The sequence below is a fragment of the Zalophus californianus genome, chromosome 9 (genome assembly GCF_009762305.2).
Source record: "Zalophus californianus isolate mZalCal1 chromosome 9, mZalCal1.pri.v2, whole genome shotgun sequence".
In the NCBI taxonomy this organism is placed as follows: domain Eukaryota; kingdom Metazoa; phylum Chordata; class Mammalia; order Carnivora; family Otariidae; genus Zalophus; species Zalophus californianus.
Window position 1 is genome coordinate 74,411,151 of NC_045603.1, and position 18,121 is coordinate 74,429,271.

The 18,121-nt window shown below is 35.8% G+C and overlaps 1 pseudogene; it reads left to right on the forward strand.

Annotated features, from left to right (window-relative positions):
• Positions 1-3,922: 3,922 nt before the first annotated feature.
• The window catches only part of LOC113922308, a 63,784-nt pseudogene continuing 49,585 nt past the window's right edge, over positions 3,923-18,121 (forward strand).

Below are 18,121 nucleotides of genomic sequence, written 5' to 3' on the forward strand. Positions count from 1 at the left end.
TACATAAAGTCGTGCCAACTTGAGTTTGGGATAGAACAGGCTGGAGAAGCCTGCCTGCTCCGCTGATTGCTGCTAGGAGAGCTTTTTCATTAACATATGCTAATGTAAGGCTTCTACTAAGAAGTCAAAGCAGTGAAGATTTTCTAAGGAAAGGAGTGTCACAAACGACATAGTCTGGTTTTCCTAGCCACTGATGTTTTTTGGTTTTTAACTACACACTTAAAACTATACAAGTAAATTCTCTCAATGGTATTTCATAAACTGGTTCACAATTTTTTTCTTGCATAAAAAAAAACAATGACTTTTCATGGTCCCTTCCTTATTATATGGTTTTTTGGTTGTTTGATAATAAAATTTCTTGAAGAATTGTATGCAATGGAATGTATGCAAATGGTAAAACTCTTAGACAATTACTTTGTTAGTTTCTTAAATTACAGACCTTTATTTAACTAAATTCCATGTTTTACTTCACATCTATTTGACAATCCTATATCCATCTCTATACCATAGATAATATCACTTAATATTGTTAGGACAATTTTTTCTCTCTTGATATTTCTAGATGTACTTTTTACTCTCTTGGAAGATACAGAGAGAGACAGTTAAACCTTTGCAGGCTGAAGGTATCAGAAGTAAAAGACAGTTATTAAGGTATTGTTTGTGGGCTTATATATTTTTGGAAATAATCCTGATGGGAATGCAAACTCTTTGTAAAACAGAGGAAGGTAAAAATAGTGGGCCAATTTCCTGGGTGCTTTGAAAAGCCTATTAAAATCACTGGCAATGTCATAATTTGACAGGGCTCAAAAAAAAAAAAAAACCTTTAATTTTGAAAATAGTATAATGTACAATATTCATTCTGTGCAATTCATCTCTAATGGTCAAATATTATTTAGAAAATAGAATAGATGATCTTGCTCTTCACTATCTATGGGCCGGATGAGAAGTACACTGACCAGGAATTTCTTGAACTGTGACTTTATCATCTCTAACTGAGAAAAGTTAAAACTCTTATCCTTCTACCCTAGTGGGACAATATTGACTTCTCCCTTGGTTCCACATGTATTCCCAGCAGTTATCCTGATACTCTGAACATTGCCTTTATGTTCCGTTTGCATCTGTCCACTATTTCTTACTTATCTGTGGAGGTACCCTCCATGCTACTTCACCATGCTGCCCATTCCTCCATCTGTCCATGACTTCCCTACCCATCTGTGGAGATGTTCTACATGCCATTATACTATGTCATTTATTTCTCTCTCTCATCCTTCCATCACTAGTTTCTCAAGCCAGTATTAGAAGACCTTCTACAACTTTTTTCCACTTTTTTTTTTTTTGGAAGAAGGGAAGTGGGATTCCTCAACAGATAACAGAATGCATTGTTGACCACTAATTGAGGTATTTCAGTTTTACTGCTCCAATAATATTGGATTGCAAATAGGGACAAACAGGATGTTTGTGAAGTTTTTCATATGTATATTGACATATTGAAATAGTTTGTACATGCTTTCTTGTTGATTCTAACCAGCAGCTCTCTCTGAGCACATAAATCCCTACAAGGGCTGAACCAGCATGATTTCAAATATAACCTTGCTGTACTCACCACCACCCCACCTACACCTTTGTCCTAATGAGAGTAACTCACTGAGTCAGACAAACTTCCATGTCCAGAAACCCAATACCATATTGGTTAAGGTATGATCTTTATACTCAGTAAGACCTGGATAAATTATTTCATCTCTTACAATTTCAACTTCTTTTTTTGAAATCTGTAGAATCTGGCTTATGGAGTTGTGGGAAAGTTCTTAAAATGCATGAAAAAATGCTTAATACAACAGCCTGGCACAAAATAACACTCATTACATGTTAGCTATCATTTGGTCATTTTCAATCAGGGTACTCTTTTATACCTCTTGGCAATCTGTCTTTCATATAATCATTCCCACATCCCCACCATTTGTCAGCTGTGTCTGTATATGTATAGTTCCCCATTAATAGACAGACTTTCTTCCTTTTCGTTATGATTCTCAGGCCTCAGGAAAATCATAGTAAAAGGCTAGATAACCATTTAAAAGAATATACAAGATAAAATGTTTTCTAATATGGGCGCCCGGGTGGCTCAGTCATTAAGTAGCTGCCTTCGGCTCAGGTCATGATCCCAGGGTCCTGGGCTCAAGTCCCACATTGGGCTCCCTGCTCAGTGGGAAGCCTGCACCCCCCCCCCACTCCCCCAGCTTGAGTTCCTGCTCTCGCTCTCTCTCTCTGTCAAATAAATAAATAAAATCTTTAAAAAAAATGTTTTCTAATATATATGTAATAAATTTCAGATAGTTTAATAATCTAAAAGTGGAACAAAAATCATGACTTAACCAGGAAATAAATTAGGAGATTATCCATAGTAGCTCATGCTGGGGTCTTTCTTAAGCCAGAAACAAAACTTTGAGATCATAGAGAATAAGACTGATATTTGGCTATTCAAGTACACTCACAAAATACACACACACACACACACACACACACACACACACAGTTTAATGATATTCACTACAAAGAAAGAGGTAAATAAGAGGAAGGGAGAAACCGCCAGTTGGCTGAGCACAGATTTCAGCCATTATATATAATAACTCTCTTATGTAATAATAGATAATTGGTCACTATTTTTTCTATTAAAGAACTTTTATAAATAAAAAAATAGACAACCTGATAGAAAAACATGCAAATAACATAAATTATAATTCATATGGCCAATAAAATATGAAAAGATGATCAACCTGACTATAGTGAAAGAAATGTCAATTTAAACAAAATATAAAAGACTAATAATATCTGGTGTTTATTAGAATGTTAGAAAATGGGCAATTTATATAGTGATTATGGAAGAATTATTTGGTAATATTGTATTCAAATATTCAATATGCTTATCCTTTGAGCAATCAATTCCATATTTCAAAAAGAAGTCTACAGAAATTAGAACATGAATAGATTCAAATGCAAACTAAGTTGGCTTAGTGAAACACTATAAATAAAAGTGGAATATTTGGAAACAATAAAATGCCCATCAATAGGGTCAGGTTTAAATTCAAAATGACATATCAATATATTGGAATACTTAGCAGCCACTTAAAAGAATGATGTATGTATGTGTGTGTGTGTGTATATATATATATATATATATACACACATATATACATATATACACATATACATGTATATGTTTTTGATAAGCTGCTAGATAGAAGCAAGTTACAGATTGATTCAAGTTTCATAAAAGAATATTTATTGTGTATTTATATATGCATGGATATTTATATTTAAAATAGAGAAGTTGGGGGAATATATGCACAACTTTCAAAAGCAATGATCTCTGGAGATGAGGGACAGAATGAGATACAAGGGATTTTTATTTACTTAATATCAAATAAGCCAGATTATAGGATTTGTATTAATTCTCTTATTGTTTTATCTTTCTCAGAGAGTTAGGGGTGAAGAGTTTCCCTAAAAGGAAAAACCTGAATTTCAGAATATATTCTGGAAAGATATCCTGGAGAGATATTAGCCTGGGAGAGGAAATAAAGCTGGCCTCGGACTAAGAGGTGAGATAATGAAGCCAGGACTCTGAAGCATAAAGCTGCCTGCATGGGATTTTCTTCCTGGTGAGTATACATTCCTTCTGGCTACAGAGACAGATTTGGGACTAGGCAGAAAAGTGAGGATGGGATTTTGGCATCGTGTTTGGATCTATAGATGCTCAGTGCCATTGTTTCAGAGGGTTGTGATTTTGTTTCTCTGTGGTACCTCTGTTATCCCTAAGCCAAAGTCACTGCATGGTCAGTGACATGCCCTGCGGAGCTGAAGGGAGAGTGGGGTTTCAGGAGGGGCACCCCTACCTTTAGTCAGCTAAAGCAGAACAGTGAGCGACAAGATGGATCCCAGGGCTTCCTCTTCAACCTTAGCAGACAACAGCTTAGGAAAGGAAGAACTGGAGGACACTTTCAGGAAGTTGTTTCAGCACCAAATGGGGGTTATGCCTAAGAAATTGGATACAGAGAGGGTACGTAATCTAATTTTATAGACAAAAAATATGTTTCTTGAGAATTATATGCTACATACAGATTAGATTTGGTTACTCTTCATTTTTAGATGAATTACTATCTCCGCACTGCTTCAAAGAATAATGCAATGCTTCAGTATGACATCTAAAACATTTCTTAACCTAGTTATTAGCTAACATTAGCTTCTATCCCCACTTCCCAAATTTGGCTACTTAGCTACTCTAGTTCTCAACTTCTTCATGCTGTTTTCTTACACTTACTGGCTTTTGCTCACATATTATAAACCCCTTTCCATGAGAAAAGAAATCTTCTATTAGGTTTTCCTTGTGTTTCCCTAATATATCACATAGGCTATAACATTAATACATAAATGTGTTTGTACATTTGTCTTCCCGGGTAGGCTAAAAGCTTTTAGATGGAAGAATGAGATCCTATTTATATATGTATGCCTGATACATTCCCTAGATAATAGGAACTCCATAAATGCTTTTAGGAAAAAATGAATTTTGAAATGAAGAAATGGAATTAACAACCTGGTACATTGGCTTTTGTTTACATATGAATCTTTCTAGAAGTTGAACTGATAAAATGGTACCATAATTCTTTTTAAAACAAGAATTGAAACTCTAATAATAGTGCCCTGGCTAAATAGCGTCTATATGTATATAAATGTGTGTTTTATATGTATATATGTGTGTATATATATATGTAATATTACATAGCTGGATATGGCCAGCACTCCCTGTACCAACCAATGAAAGATGACTCCAAACTTTGCTGTGAAAGAGAGAAGAAGGCAAGGGGGTCAATTCGCAGAGACAAGAAACTTTGCTCTTCTTTGCTCCCACTTTTATTGGTCCTATAGGACAATCACAAATCCTTATCACTGTGTCTCAAGCTCGTGATGTGTGACAAGGGGTCTTACTGGAACTAGGAGGAGCTGTTTACAGGAAAGATACGATATGCTAATCTGTGTGTTCTAGAAAGTTCTGCTAATCATAGCCTAAGGGACAATGCATACATCTCTTGGATCACAGGGCGGCTGTTTGGGCTAAGAAAGCTGGACGTTGTGGGGGGGGTTGGGGGGGGGAAGAAAGCTTGGGGTGGGGGAAAGCAACTCCCTGGGGCGTTCCAATGGCAGTGTGCTCACGTGGGCCTCTGCATTCCAAAGGCCCACACCCTTCTCCAAAACCTTCCCTTGCCCCCAGTGGCCCCTGTGTTACATTTTAGCAAGCCAGGTACTATGGCTGATTTCATGTTCTACATTAACCCCAACATTACATATGTACATATATATGTATGTATATGTGTGTATTTAATATATAACATACCTAGTCATTTTATGTCAATACATTTATTACTATTTAAATTTATTTTTAAGGCATCTGTTAAATCTCTACTTAATAAGAAAAATCTATTATTTTTCTGTAAAGCTTCAGAACTTTCTCTGAAGCCAGTGTTTAAATGATAGGGGAAATAATGGACACACACACACGAGCGTGCACACGTGCTCCCACACACACACAAACACACACACATCCTTTGGGATGCATCCACAGCAAGACCTGAACTTCCCTGAACCTTATAAACTTTAGCAATCAAGTAACTGACACGTTTGCATCTGAGGAAACCAAAAGAACTGGCAGGAAAAAAAGCTATTTTATATAATTAAGAATAACAGCAGGAAGAGAAAGCTCATATGCCAAACATATGAGGAAAAAAACACAAATGAATTGATGTTTAAAATGCAATTGAAAGCATTGCACATACAGTGCTACCATATTAGAAATTACTTTGTGTAGAAGCATAAACTGTTATATTCCATAAAAGGAGTGCTTCAAAGAGATGGTAAGTTATATGGTAGGAAGCCATAAACCATATGGAAATTATTAAACAGCTCCATGCAATAAAATATATCTTTATTACACATAGAGTATAATACCAAAAATGCTACCTGTCTTTTCATATTCAACACTATATACTTGGTTAATTGACTATTAATGGCAAAGACAAATTGGAAAGCAGTTTACCTTATAATATAAAGGATTCTTATATTTAGTCATTTGTAAGGGAAATTGTATTTCCTTACTTTGGCTTTTTGTCCATAATTCAGCATAATATAATTTTAGTGAATGTGAATAGGTCAATTTGATTTAAAAACTTCTAGATACGATGCAAAAGAAAAAAAAATCTAATTTACCCTATTGAACCTGAAGAGCAAATCCTCAACTTTGGTTTCTCAAAGAATCACTGCTTCTTAAGGGTTCTCTGAGGAAACAGCATCCCCCAGGCAGTGATTTATGTTAGTACAGTATGACTTTGAACATTAGCCCATCAAATTAGAATTTTTTGGAAAAAAAAATTTCTAGCAGCTTTATTGGGATATAATTTATATACCACAAAATTCCCCACTGGAAGTACACAATTCAGTGAGTTTTAGAAAATGTATTGACTTGTGCAACCATCTGTACAATCCAGTTTTAGAACATTTCCATCACTCAAACTCTTCTTTGTGTCATTTGCACTTAATCCACACTATTCCCAGCAGACCAAGGCAAGCAGTGATTTGCTTCCTGTTTCTACAAATTTGCCTTTTCTGATCATTTCATATAAATGGAATCATGCATTATGTAGTCTTTTGCATTTGTCTTCTTTCATAATACTTAGCATAATGCTGCCGCATGTATCAGTGATTTATTCCTTTTTATTACAAAATAGTCTTCTAGTGTATGGCTATACCACATTTGTTATTCACTCACTGCTTGATGGACATTTGGATTGTTCCCAGTTTGGGAATATTATGAAAAATACTGCTATGAATGTTCCTATATCCATACATTTGGATTTGTTTTTATTTCTCTTGAACAAATTTCCAGAAGTTAAACTGTTGCATCATATGGTAGGTTTAGGTTTAACTTTTTAATAAATTGCCAAACTCTTTTCCAAAGTTACTATATCATTTTACCTTCTTGGCAATCTTGAATAAAGGATGCAGTTTCTCCACATCCTAACCAACACTTGGTATTTTGTCTTTTTGATTATAGACATTTTGGTGGATGTGCAGTGGTATCTTGCTGCAATTTCAGTTTGCATTTCTGTAATTGCTAATGATGCTGAGTATTATTTAATTTGCTTATTAGCCACTCATACATCTTCTGTAGTAAAATCTCCCTTAGTTTGGCCATTTTGTCTTCTATTATATTTTGGGTGCATTGTCCTTTATCAGATATATCATTTGCAAATATTTTCTGCAATGTGTGACCTGTCTTTTCATTTTCATAATGGTAGCTTTTGAAACACAAAGGTTGTTAGTTTTGATAAAAGCAATTTATCTTTTTTTTTCTTTTATGAATTATATTTTTGGTGTATTTAAGAAATTCATAAACTGTATATTTCTCTATTTAGTAAAGATTTGCTTAGCTTATGCACAAATATGACACAGTGCTTCAGAAAATTATCCACACAAGAAGAGTAGCATTACAACTTTGTAACATCAAAAACAAGAGTTAAAGGGAAAATTCCTCTATTTTCTGTTTACACACTACACTGAATACTCTGTACTCCTAATGTGTGGGCTTTTCCCGCACACCAAGCAGTTCTCCAATTCTTTGGCAGACACTGGCTGAGTGTTCTATAATTTGACCAAATTCTGACCCTATCTACCTGGAGATAGCACCAATTCCCACAGCTTAATGACTTAGACCCACAAGACTGTGCCCTTCTCCCCCACACTTCAGACAGCAATCTGTTGTTACCTGTACTTCTGACCAACTAACTATAAATCAGAGGTTCCCACACTCCCTCCTTGGGTTCAATCCATTTGCTAGAAGGGCTCACAAAACTCAGGAAAATGGTTTACTTACTATTGTTGATTTATTACAAAGGATATTTCAAAGGATACAAATAAATTGTCATATGAAAGAGGCGCACAGGGCAAGGTATTTGGGAAGGGATATGGAGCTTTCACACTCTCTCCAGGAATGCCACCATCCAGTACCTCACGTATTCAGCAACCTGGAAGCTCTCTGAATTCTGTCCTTTAAGGTTCTTTATGGAGCCTTCATTACAAAGGCATGATGGATTAATCATTGGCCAATGGGGAATAATTCAACCTCCAGTCCCACTCCCCTCCCCAAAAAGGTAGGACTGAAAGTTCCAGTCCTCTCATTACTGGTTAGTTACCCTGGTAACCAACTCCCATTCTGTGCTTATCTAGAAGCTTTCCAAAAGTCACCCCATTAACATGAACTCAGATGTGGTTGAAAGGTGCTTACTAGAAATAAAAAATGAAACCATTATAGATGCACTTATCACTTAGATAATTCCAAGGGTCTTAGGATCTGTGCCAGGATGAAGACCAAATATGTATCTTATTATTATAAATCGAGATATCACCAACAATATGAAAGAAACTTGAAGATAAGTATGCATAAAACACTTTATAAAATAAAAGAGGACATGGAGGTGGGCTGACATACAGAATTGGATTGTCAAATCAGACTGATTAGCCAGTATCAAGCTTTATTAGAGAAACACAGGCAATTAGGAAAAGAAACAGATAATGCAGAAAGGTATCTGTCTCAGACATCTTGTATGACGCCCTAGGTCCTTTCATCCTGCATTGGACATAGACTCTCTGTCTTACAATCATAAAGGAGATCACCAAGTGAGGTTTAGAAGGTTTTCTCACAGCACAAAGTGCTTTTAAATAATGAAACATTACCAATAGAACTCCAAGGAGTTCTATTCCATACTAACTTTCTCCAGGGAGTCATGATTCATAGATTCTGGGTTTATTTGCTACAAGTAATCCTTTAGCCAAGAACGTTCTACTAAGGGCATTCAATAAATAAGGTCTCTCCCTTCTAGCAAATATCATTAGTCTACTTAGCAAAAGGTCCATTTGACAAGATTAGATTGGGTCATCTGCCTTCTTTTATTTCCTCTCTGAGCATTCGCTCAAGTAAAAAGAGTATATGGGTCTCAAACCAGCTGCTTTAACTCTTACATTGAAAGATGAATAAGTAGCTAAATAAGTAGATTTAACAAAAATCAATTAGAATTTCTAAAAACAAAAATAGATCCTTAAAAATTTTTTTAAATCTCAATAGTTAGGTTAAACAGAAGGTTGGATAGAGATGTAAATAAAGAAAAAATACCCAGGTATGTTGACATGTCTCAATGTAAATTTATGACTATAAATCTCAAGTGGGTTTATAATGCTACCCAGGAATTGTATTATATTTCTGACATCTATTTATCTCCATTCTCCTAGAATACTTTGGCATATCTACTTCTTTCTCCTTGAACTTCCAACAGCTTCACCCCCATCCTTACACTTCGTGATTAATCACTTTACTTTGTTTTTGTTTTTAAATATTTTACTTATTTGACACAGAGAGAGACACAGCAAGAGAGGGAACACAAGCAGGGGGAGTGGGAGAGGGAGAAGCAGGCTTCCCGCCAAGCAGGGAGCCCCATGTGCGGCTCGATCCCAGGACCCTGGGATCATGACCTGAGCCGAAGGCAGACGCTTAACAACTGAGCCACCCAGGGACCCAATCACTTTACTTTGACTTAATGACAGTACTGATAGAATTACAGGAGATCTATAAATTCCTACTACCCACTTCTCAAGAGAATCCCAAGAACAATCTTCTATCTGATGCTGGCTGGGAGAATGGAATAGCAGCCACTGTGAAAGACATCTAGACCCATCTCCCTTTTCACCTGAGGACCCTAGTAGGAAGCCACCGCAGCTGGAGGAAGGGAACAGAAAACAAAGCAAGAAACAGAAACAACCACTATCCTCATTGGAGGGTCAGGAATATGTTCTGGGTACAGTGCTACAGGGGGAAGAGAAGCACCGTGAAGGCCACACCCTCAAGACCCAAGGACAAATTTTGCCTAAGATTAAGGCCTAATCAAAACATTCAAAAATTGCACCCCTTTGCTTTTCCCTGCCACTAAAGTGAACCTTAAAAATGGTTAAAATAGAAAAGTTTACATTGTGTATAGTTTGCCAAAATAAAAATATTATATTTGACAAATATATTTGTCCTAACAAGGGTATCAAATTTCAGACCAAAAAAAAAGTGCATATGAAAGGACAAAAAGAAACACACTGTAAATAGACAAAGCAACTATACAACCAGACTCAGATATGACAAGATTTGGGTACTATCAGATTGGGAAATTGCAGTAACTATAATTAATGAAGTTTCTAATAAACAAGATAGAAAACACGCATGATCAGATGAGTAATACAAACACAGAGAAGTGAAAGTTGTAAGAAAGAATCTAGGAATACTAGAAAAAACAAAATAAAACAAAACAAAATACAGCAACAAAGGTGAAGAATAGCTTTGATAGGTACATCAGCAGATTGAACACAGCCAAAGAAAGAATCAGTGAACTTGGAGATAGGATGACAGCAATCACCAGCTTGAAACATAAAAATAATAAAAAAGAAAAAGAGTACGATATACAAAAGCTCTAGGACTATATCATCAGTAATCTGCATGATTGAAATCCTAGAAATGAGAATGGGATGGAAGAAATATTTAAATAAGTAATGGCAGAGAGATTTCCAAAATGAATGACAAACACCAAAACTAAGATCCAAGAAATTCAGAGTAAACTTTCTATAAAACAACCAATTTCTCTGATCTCTTCCTTTCTTCTCTCTGGAATTCAGCTTTGCTGCAACGCTACCCAGCACTCCAAAGATAGTTACTGCTCAAAGCCTGTATATAGCAAGAAATTTTAAGACCATTAACTGTAAATCTATTAATGTGTACCTATGTATTAGTTCCCTTCTGTATTTCTGTGCCTACAGTTGAAATTTCTAAGACAATATCAGCATATATCAGAATGACATTGTGTGTAATAAGAGCTAAATGCAAACTGATTTAAATACTTATTAAAATCTTGAATTCCATTTGTTACTCCGTAGGTCTCAGAAATTTAAAAGAGAAAGAGATATATTACAGAACAAAATTAGATCAATAATAAAGGTCTATGTCAAAGTGATTTATTTGTTCTTAGGGGAAGGCTAGATACTTAAGAGGAGACAAAGAATAAATGAAAAACTGCTTAACACCTTTTAAAATATATGTAAAGTGCCACTATCTAATACAAAGTGAATCTTTCAAATAAAAATGAGAAAACAGCTTATGTCAGCTATATTTATCTTGAAAAAAGTACAGATTATAAAAGTTGTTAAACTTTTATAAAAGTTGTGAAAAGACATTTCAAACTGTTACTAAAATTTTGGAGAGGTCTTCATCCATAGCTGTTGTTTTGTTTTTGTTTTAGATTTTATTTAAATTCAAGTTAGTTAACATATAGTGCTAGTTTCAGAGGTAGAATTTAGTGATTCATCAGTTGCATATAACACCTAGTGCTCATTATATCAAGTGCCCCCCTTAATGCCCATTACCCAGTTACCCCATCCCCCTACCTCCCCTCCAGCAAGAGTCTGTTCCCTATAGTCAAGAGTCTCTTATGGTTTGCGTCCCTTTCTGATTTTATCTTATTTTATCTTTCCTTCCCCTCCCCTATCCATAGACTGTTTTTATAAGGCAGATTGTTTAACCTTTATAAATATATTCCACATTGCAGCCAGGGGAATATGTTAGACTCATCCATTAAACATTTACTTAATGACTTTTCAAGGCTTTACAAGCCTTGTGATTCCAAAATACCTTATCATTTATTTTATATGAACATTTTGCAAATAATACATTCCAAATTTTCTAAGAAACTCAACAGAGATCTAAGAACACCCCTTGTTTGGGGGATGGGCAGTATCTAAAATTTATGCCACCATGGGATAAGTTTTATAAGGGCCATCAAATTTTTCTGATTATGGCAAATCTGTAGTTTTAGAGTTAAAATAATAAATATTGTTCTAGAAAAATCCTCAGCAGTATTTTTAGTGCCTAGAACATAGTACATGCTTAAGAAAACATGCAGAGGGAAGGAAGGAGGAAAAACAGAAAGGAGGAAGGTTGGAGCAGAGGGTGAGCATCAGGAGGAGAGAAGGGAAAAGGAGAGGAATCATTTGCCTCCTTCAGCTTCATGGCTTAATCTGTGTGATTCAATATTTTAGATGTGGAGAGATAAAATAGCCTATGTTGAAATTAAAACTGGATTTCTCTTGCAAGTTTAGGGGCCAGAATTTATTCATTCATTCACTCATTCATTCACTCAACACATTATTTGACTGTCTACTTTTTGTTAGGCACTGAGCTTGGTGCTGGGATATAAAGATGTTTTCAGGCACTGAGTCTCTGAGTAGCTTCTACTCTTATAAGAAATTAAGATATAAATAAATCAGTAGAGTACAATGCAGGAACAAGTAGCAAATTTTCACAAAGTGGGATGTAATCAGCTTGGTTCATTAATTTAACGAAGGCTAAAAAATGAATGATAATTTCCTAGTTTATTAAAAAAAACAAAAAATAAAAACAAATGAAGAGCATGCCAGGCAGAAGGATTTAAATGTATAAAAACTGGGATGTGTAACATAGCAGGACCCATTGGAGGAGCTGAAACTAGTCTAATATAGCTGAAAGATAGTTTGTGAAGAGAAATATCTTTGTATTGGTAGTATGAAATTCAAGGCTGGGACATGTCAGGAGACTATTGCAATGGTCCAGGCAGGAGAGTGTGGATTGTGACAAGAGGACTGGAGAGGAGACAGCTGATTCTGGAGATTTTCTTTAAAAGAAAGAATAATCAGTAAATGGTATGTATTAAAAGATATTCATGGGGATAAAATGCAGAAATATCCCTAATATTATAGCTAAATATACAGTAGTACATTAATATGATAAAGAAAAGAGAAATACATTTGGGAAATACAAGGAATCGTATTCTATGCGTTGCATTTGAAGTGTTTTTAAGGTGGGACTTCTAAGAGAAGATGCCCATTTTGTGTTATATATAGGGATCTAAAGGACGAGAGAAGATATGAATAGTACATGATGATATAGAGAAACAAGCTTCCCAGAGGAATATGTGGGGCTTCTTTACCTTTCTCCTACTCTTGAGAGGGTAACTAAAGATAAAAATCATGCACTGGTGAAAGATTCTAACAATTGTTTTAAGTAGAGAAAATGTGAATTATTTAACAAAAGCTTAAAGCTTATGTGTTCTAAACTATATTAACATTTCTGAAATACATACAGCTAGGTCACAAAAGTCAATTCAATGAAAAGTGATAGCTGTGGATTATAAGCAATAATTTCTTAATAACAAGAATTTGTTGCTTAGCAAGAGGTGTCCCTATAACATACATAGACTGTTCAGTCTTCTAGTTTACAAAAGAAAGAGTTTCCTCAAAATATCACTGGTGTAAACTAGAGATAGCAAAAATGAACCCATGTTCCTTGGCTTTTTATGAAACATTTCCTGGATTTGTTACAAGGCCAATTAAGTAAGTGCACACTAATGAAATCACTGATGCAAAATCATTTTCAATAATTACATAAGCTCCAAGTAACATCTAACCAAATGACACCTATTATGTGTATGCTTTTAGTCTATCAACAAATAGCCTAGGACAGTTCATCAATATGTAGCACCAACAAGTAGCCTAAGACAGTTCCTGATCATGTGAATCTAGTATCTAATTAGAAATGCCTGATGAATGCACCCAATAATTAGGAATATAGTAACAAATCATCAGTTTTATAACATTGGCAATTAAAGATATTTATTATAGCCATGTGTAGTATAGTCAATAAGTATTAAAGGAGATAAATAACCAAGAGAGCACGACACAAGAACCCTACTATTCATGAGGTACTGTTCTGAGCACTGAAGACACAGCAGTGAATAAGGCCAACATGGTCAGTGCCCATGGGGAGCTTGTATTTGATGGGAGAGAGACATAGAAAAACTATTTACATATTTATGTGATAAGTTCTATTTATGTGATAAGTTCTATTTATGGAATAAGTTCTATGAAGAAGGAGTGCACTACCACCAGGAAAACATCTGCATTTGAATAGACTGGGTTTAATAAACAGCAGCAAGGGATAATGGGGAATCTTGGGACACCTAAGAGCCTATTAAAGAAACTGGCTTTGATTGGGTCATTTTGGGAATAATCCAAGAAAGCAGAGTTTCACTCCAGGTTGGGTAGTGTCAGAAAGCAAGGACAATTCTATGATAGTGTCTCAGTGAATCTTATGTATCAGGATTAGACAAAGCTATAATTGTAATTGGCAAGGAAGCAATGATTAGTTACATTAGCTGGGAAGGGAAGTGTTTGGTATTTTGTGAATTACATAAAGACTTCGTTTTTCTGCAGGCTTAGAAAAAGATACAAAGTGGTCTTTTTTTTTGGTCTCACCTTATCAGTCTCAGAGTGACTTTGTGTGATATTGGTGTTCTATGAGATTGTTTCTGTCCAGAGGAGAATGATTTGGCCTGTGTGTGCCAGGCCAGTTTTTAACAATGCTAGAGCTAAGCTGTAAATGTCAGAGCAGTTCTTAGGTGGTAGGGCATTTTTTTTCTCTTTCTCAGGAATAAAACCACATTTTCACTGGAAATTGGTCATTTTAGTTAGTGATATATCAGAAGGATTTCAGTTAAACATGCAAGTCTGAGATTTAGACGAAGAGAATTCTGAGCTGCAGGTATAAATCTAGGAATTATTGTATATACAGATCTCATATACATGTCTATGAGATTCCCCCAGGCAGAAAGCTTAGAGTGTAGTTAATCTAAGATTTAAAGAACTTCAACATTAAGGACTGGATACGGGGGGGGGGGGGGGGGAGTCAGCAAAGCAACTGTAAAATTACAGCAAGAGAAGGTGGAGTAAAGTGAAGAAAGTCATCAAGGAGGTCTAGTGAAAATAGCCACTCCAGAAGAGTGATCAACATTGCTAAATGCTTCTGAAAGGTTAGCTAGGAAAAAGACTAAAAATATTATTTATTTAGAGACATCGATGTCATAGCTGACCTTGGTGAGGATGAGATATTTAAATAATGGCAGCAGTAAGGAGATGGGAGTGGGCTGAGCAGGGAGGTGGGGGAGAAGCACAGTGATTAGAGAGGAAAAGAAAAGGGAAAAGGTCAGTAAAGACTTGAGAATTTTAGCATGCTAATAGGAAACATCCAGATGTAGGAGAACTGAAGAATAATGACTGGTGTGAAATTACTGAGACTGTAGGAGGGATGCGAGTGTGGGGAAACACTGACTTTTTTGTAACAGCACGAGGGGAATTGAGGGTAGGTATGGATAATGGTGTTGAAGGTTGGCCCAAGATATTGAAAGGGTTCCATTCGGAGACCTCTAGCTTCTCTGTAAAATAGGAGGAGAAAAAGATGGGAAAGTGTTCATAGGGAGATTTAAAAGGGGATGGTTTTACTTGTCTTATGTTGTAATTTCAAACAGAAGGGAGAAAGTTCAATCTGGAGGATTACTGAAAGAAAAATTCTCTGCCCCTGGGCAGATATAACAAAACTTATCCATTTAAGATTTAGGCTCAAAGCACACAATGTTTTATAGACTGTTTTTAATGCATCCCAAGGAAATCCTGAGTCAATATTTTTATTGTCATCTGGTACAATTTCTCTTCCAAACCAGGATGGGGAGAAAAGACTGCTTAACAAAAGTAATACACTTAAAAATAATCCAATTTTGATCCATGTAATCTTATTGTGGTAGAAGAAATAATATAAAAATATTTGTTTCTTTTCAAATAACTAGTCCATATTCCCATACTTGGATATTGCATCTCCATGTTTCTCCCTATTCAGTTAAATGACACCTTTATCAGCTACTATATTCCATTATAAGCATGTTTCTATTTATTCATGCTATTCTATTTCGTTCAACTGCATGACTATCCCTGCAATAGCACATTGTAAACAATTATAGTGTTTATTGGATTTGAGTATATAAACATGTCAGTGATAGTAGACAAAGCACTCCACTAATAATTTTTTAAAATTATGAACATCAATTCTCATTAGCACATTTTACGTTTAGCTATTTGTTTTTAATTTTATGTAATAATTTGTAAATAGCAAATTTTAAACGGCCTTCAGATATAATCTTACTACTGCAAGTCATCACACAAAGTAAAGTAAACTTACTGTTTGTGTTTATGCCCTTAAAGCATTAAAGCAGAATAGTACCTTCTAGTTGAGAATTCTATCTTCTTTTGAGATGAAACATTAGAAAAGTTTAGAGGACTAGAATTTTCTTCTCACTCATCCAAATGCAATTTCATATTTTTCTATCTTTACGAAGAATGTTTCAGGCTTAGAACTAAAATGAAAGCATGGCATAGCTGTCCTCTATTTCTCTATCCAGTTATCAATAAGACTAGAGAATATGTTTATATCAGAGGAAATTCATATGCAGCTGTTCAGGGACTACGGGTTTGAGGCAGCTCACAGCAGAGTTTTTCTCTAGGCAGCTTCTTTTCCTAGCTCCATCCACCTAACCAGCGATAGAAATCATCCAGCTGTCTTTCTTACTCCCAATTTCCTCCATCTCCACCCGCTTCCTTGCTTTACCTCCTGTGCCCTTCCGCTCCTGTCTGAATCTGCTGTTTGCAAGCTCCTGCATTAACGTTAATAGAGAACTGGCCTTGAAGTGCTCTTTGATTGCTTCAAGGTAAATATTTACCTGAATATTCCAGTAATAACCCTTATGCTTTTGTTTAGTTGGTTAGTTTTGTTTTTGCTTAAGTTAGTTAAAGATAATTTATGTTGCTTATAACAAAAGAACCTTAACTATTACTGAAATCAATTTGTAACACTTTCACTTTTACAATACTGGACAACAAAGCTTCATTAGTTGCTCAGTGAATAAAGAATTGAATCTGTTTGGCTGAAAATGATGACGTTCTTGGAATAATTAGATTTAAGCCAGAAATACTGCTGGGATGCTTGCTAAATTAACTAAACAAATCAAAGGGTAAACAAACCACCCTAGGACCACTTCCTTGTAAATGTCTGCCCTTTGAGATTTATTTTCTAATTCTATTGGTTAGAAATTCTGGGTTGATTTCACTGTAATATACTCCAACAATCTTCTCTACTCGATTATTTTTTTTCTTTCTTCTCACTCTCTCACAGCCCCCCCCGTTTCCTTCAGTAGCAGTTACCATAATTAAAATCTATTTTTTTTATTTTTTATTTATTTATTTGACAGAGAGAGATGCGGAGAGAGACGGAACACAAGCAGGGGGAGAGGGAGAGGGAGAAGCAGGTCTCCCGCTGAGCAGGGAGCCCAATGCGGTGCTCAATCCCAGGACCCTGGGATCATGGCCTGAGCCTAAGGCAGATGCTTAACGACTGAGCCACCCAGGCACCCCAACAATCTATTTTTTAATATCAGTCTTTTCCACTGGAAACTCCTCAAGGATTGAGACCCCCCCCTTCTTATTCTCCCAGTATCCCCCGTACTTAACAGAATGACGGGAACATATTAGATGCTCAAGATACTTTTGCTAAGTGAATGAGTGAGCAAACCCAATGGGTTATTTAAAGAACAATTTTCTTATAATAGACAATGCTGGTCCCTTTGTGTTCACACTCCACATAGTCCTCATGATCTCTCCAGTTAGAGGTCACTCCACCAGCCTTATTTTCCTCGTTTTGTCATGCACAGTTGAAACATGGTCTTGCACAGGCACCTGTTGGCTGACTGGTTTGGGAATCCCCATCTTCCTCCATCTAGGCAGCTCATTAGCGTCATCTGGAGAGCTTTATAAACAAAAATACCAATGCCCAGCCCAATTCCAGACCAATAAAACGAACTTTCTGGAGGTGAGGTCCAGGCATCTACATTTTTTTCTTCTTCCCACTTGATTGTCACTGGTAGCCAGAGTTGAGACAAAACTGTGCCTAACACCTCTGAAGTCCTTCAAGCTGTAAGATTCTGGGACATTTGTTTGGATCTTAGAAAATCACACTTCAGGAATTCTCTCCTTCTGTGAAACCTTAGCAGAGTTACTGTCACTGCTTTACTTGATCTCTGTCTATAAATTGGGAAATTAAAACTTTTGATTTTTTTTAAGATTTTATTTACTTATTTGA